This window comes from Hipposideros armiger, unplaced genomic scaffold (assembly GCF_001890085.2).
Source record: "Hipposideros armiger isolate ML-2016 unplaced genomic scaffold, ASM189008v1 scaffold_512, whole genome shotgun sequence".
NCBI lineage: Eukaryota > Metazoa > Chordata > Mammalia > Chiroptera > Hipposideridae > Hipposideros > Hipposideros armiger.
Window position 1 is genome coordinate 960,415 of NW_017731862.1, and position 4,387 is coordinate 964,801.

Consider the following 4,387-nt stretch of genomic DNA (forward strand, 5'->3'; position numbering starts at 1 on the left):
GGGTGACTTTGTCCCCTAAGGGACATTTGGTAACATCTGAAGCCTTTTGGTTTTGTTTTGTTTTTTTGCCACAAGTAGGAGTGAGGAAGCCACTACTGGCAACTAGTGGGTAGAGGTCATGGATGCTAAGTATCCTACAATGTATGGGACCACCTCACACAAGAAAGACTTTTCTAACCCAAATTGTCAATAGTTGTATGGTTAAGAAACCCTGTTTTAGTCTGAAGATTCTAACCAATGCCAGCAAACCTGGGGACAGCTTCTGCCGGGGATCTAGAGACCCATCCAGAGCTGTAAAGGAGAGGCTGGTGCAAGGCACACACTCTGGCTGCGTCCTTAGCAAGGCTGGTGCAGCACCTCATCATATGGAGGAGGTTTCCAGCACCTGCAGGTGGTTTCAATACCTTAGGTACTAAACATCTTGAGTCTGATGCATTGGTTGCTAACAATCTGCAGCTGACACACAGAAAGTTCCCTGCCCAAGGCTATCTCCACCCCTTTCCTGCCCCCGCATAAGCAAGGCTATATAAATAAACCACTGCTGCTAGATTGGGTCACTGTTCTCCCATCAGGAGACAGCTGTCCACCTAGCCCCCACTTTCAAGCATTTTTTGGCTGTCTTTCTTAATCCTCCGTCGCTCCTACTCTGGCCCGTTTGACTAGCCACGCTGGACGCAGCAGCTTCTACTCTCATTACTGTCACCCCTTCAGTAGTTCCTTTCACTTGAAACTATCTGAAGAAATAAAGGCATTTCTTCAGCCCCTAGGAGTAGGCAACCCCTCTCTGTCCTGACACCCCCTCCAAGGCACTAGAATACAAGGACAATAGGCTCCTGGAAGGCAGGACAGTCACAGTCCAGGAGGAAGGCTTCCTGAGGCCTCTTCCATGAGTCTAGCACCATCTCCACCTGTTTTATATCACAACTGCTCATTGATGTGTTTGTCTCTCATTAGGCTGCAAGCTTCTGTAGGGGAGGCCTTCTTTTATTCATTTCTGGATCTTCTGGGTCTATAAGTGTTGAATGAAGCACATGAGCAGCAAATCATAAGGAATAGCCTCACTCTAGTCACCATGTGGTCCAACCAGTGAGGTATATGGTATCTAAGCCCTCAGGATGCATGAAGAAACACAAAAATGGGCTGCTAGCACCATCTTGCACTCACACGTATCTAAGCCCTCAGGATGCATGAAGAAACACAAAAATGGGCTGCTAGCACCATCTTGCACTCACACATCTCTGATTCTGTCACTATCACATATCCCTAATGAAACAAAATTAGCATTGTTGTGTTTTCATGCAGAATTAAAATTCAATGATGTGTCTGTATGAATTACCAAATCTATTTCTTCAGAAAAGCCTGGTCTTTTCTGTGGTTGCCAAGTGCCATTTAAGGCAATTGGTGTTTTTAGGCCACTGAATATGTTTATCTAATACTTGATTTGTGACTTTTTCATTGGAAGTCTTTCTTTTTCTGTGGTTAATATGCCTAAAAATGTTTACTATTTGTTTGAATGAGGTCTCCTAACATTTACTCCCACATAGTTTAATAGTCACCAAAAAGCAGTTGTTTAAAAATACTTCCTCCTGTTACAAACATCTGGCCTACCCACTTAGCATTTGAAATAAATAGTCATTATTTGATTCTGTTTAGGTATGGGATTGGGTGATGACTTAAAACCCCAGCCTCTATTCTCAAACCTGGTTGCTGTTGGTTACTGAGCAGAATTCACTGATGGAAACTCAGGAGTTTCATTTAGTACAGCATACCCTTGCCTCCTAAAATTGATAATTACGTGCTTCACATTGCTTAGCCACACATTAAGTGAAATCAGAAAAACTGAAAATGGTTCTGGGTATTGGATATAGAGAAGGCAAGAAAATTTTGCAGTTTGGATTCTGAGATTGTGACATCCTAGAATTAAAGACTTTTAAAATATGCCTAAAATCAAGAGAAGAGGAGAAGAGAATCTACTAATGCACTGCTGAAGACACTTTCACAAGCAGGAGTTTGTTCAGGTTCAACAATGAGACTGGCCTCTGGCCATCATTTCCACTGAACTCTTTGGAGTAGAATCTCATTGGAATAATACTGAGACAGTTTAGGCAACTTAATTCACAATGCTCCATTAATGGAATGTGCTCGTCTATGACAGAGACTGGCAGAATGGGCCTGGATTTCCAAGTCACTGCTTGGAGGAGAGCTGCCAGATGACCATAAACATTCATTTAGGCTTCTTGTGGGAGCTTTATAGAATTAAATCACTGTGCCAAGTTACTGACATTAGGGGATTTATCTGCTGCAGCAGCTAACATTTTAACCAATGCACAATTTATTTTATAAACATTATCTAGAAGAATTAAAGGGAGAGGGATATTTACAAAGAGGCACAGTAGACAACAGGGGATTTACTTATTCATTAATTCATTCTTTCAACAAATACTAAGTTCCCACTATGTGTTTGTTATTATTCTAAAAAAACAAGAGCTAGAGGAGGGAACAAAACAGAAAACATGCCCATTGTCACGGAGCTTCCATCCTAATGGATTGTGGGGGACAGAAGAGATATGTAAGTAAAACATTTAGTATCCCAGAGAGTAAGTGTATGCAATGTAAAATATCAAAAAAGGGAGAGAAAGACCCTGTAGGAGAGAGCAGTGGGTAGGAATGTAATTATTCTGATGGAACCATGCCTACATCTTGGTGTAGGGCAGGGGGTTGTTTGAGAGACCAGCAATGCCATGGGTGGGCTAGAGGGGTGGGCTATTACAGGAACACCCAGGGATTTCAGAATCCAACTCTCCATCTGGCTCATCCCGGAATACAGTGTTCTATAAGATGTTTATACCTTTAATAACAAGGGGAAAATGGTGTTTATACAGAACACCAATTTGCAATCAGGAAAAGTGATGAGAAATTGAAAGAACTAAATCTTCTCCCTGAAATGTTTACCTTCCACTTTTGCCCATCCACATGAAAGAAAGCTAAAAACTATGTAGAACTGGAGGGTAAAATTTTTCAAAGGAAAATATAATTAGAATTCAGAACTACATTAAAAATAATAGTACAGTGATGGAACATATTAGTCACAGTTTCTACAGATCATGAGAAAAGAACACAAGCAAAAGAAGATAATACTTAATATTCATGTCCACCTTGCTTTAAGAAACCTAAATGCATAAAACTAAATCCAACAAAACAGATCTCTTAGGGAGTGATATTTTTAATGTTAAAAATAAAGAGATATATTGCTCTAGAAGAGTTACTTTGATTAGTTTAAATACAGAATTTTCAGTGGGTGTCTATCCCAAATGTATAAGAACTTACCAAGCCAAGGACTTTTCTAGACAAAAAAGGAATCCTACTTAGTATGAGACATTTCAGATGAGGATTTGGAAAAGCACTGAACAGGAACACCTTCCAGCATCATACACACACATTTGTTTCATGAAAGGACATTAAGGACAATATACACAGAAAAGTATCTTCTCAATTTTTTTGCAGGGCATTGATAGCATAGGCACTTAGAATATGGCTAAGTGAATATTCTCAAGTATTTATTTTAACAAATATGTACTACGTACAATATGCAAAACATTTCTCCATTGTAGGAGCAGTTACTGGAAAGTATACTCTTGGGAACAGCCATTATCATCTGATATTCCAACCAATAAAAACAAAGCAAAGTCAACCAAAATGAGTTGAGTGATGCCATGATTATAAATCAACTTCACACATGTACAGAATAGATATGTATTCCAGCTAGGAAGCCTACAGCTATGAACTGTGGAAGATGAGGTAGCAATTTATAAATAATAGAAATGAATTAAAAATTAAATCATCTGTGGCTAGTGATTAAAAATAAAATACAAAAGTAATATTCATTGAAAATGCTCACAAAATAGAAAGGCACAAAATAAAGAGAGAGGCACAACTCAGGTTTTGCTTGGGGGCTGCCATGATGTAAAAAGGAAGGAGGAAAAGGAGAAGACTATGCAGACCCTGGCTTGTGGCTGAACTCGTTTAACTAGAGAATCTCTAGATTAGCATGTTATTAAAATTGGAGTTCAGTATAAATTTGGAAAATAGTTTTCCTGCTGCAATTGTTTTACAAAGGTTTTAAAAATTTTATAATGAGTGTGATTTCACCACACTCATTTTACAGAACAAAAAAATATCTTCTCAGAAAGATGAAGTGATTTTCCTAGGGTCTCCTAGTTAACTGATGCCAAGTCAAGTCTCCAGATTGCCAAATCTGCTACACTTCCAGTTGATAGTGGTGTTACAATGATAAACATATTCAAGTCTCTAGCATATGTTGGAGAACAAGATCATAAAGAATTATTATCACAGAAATACTGAAGATAAAAAAAAAAACAGGGCATTC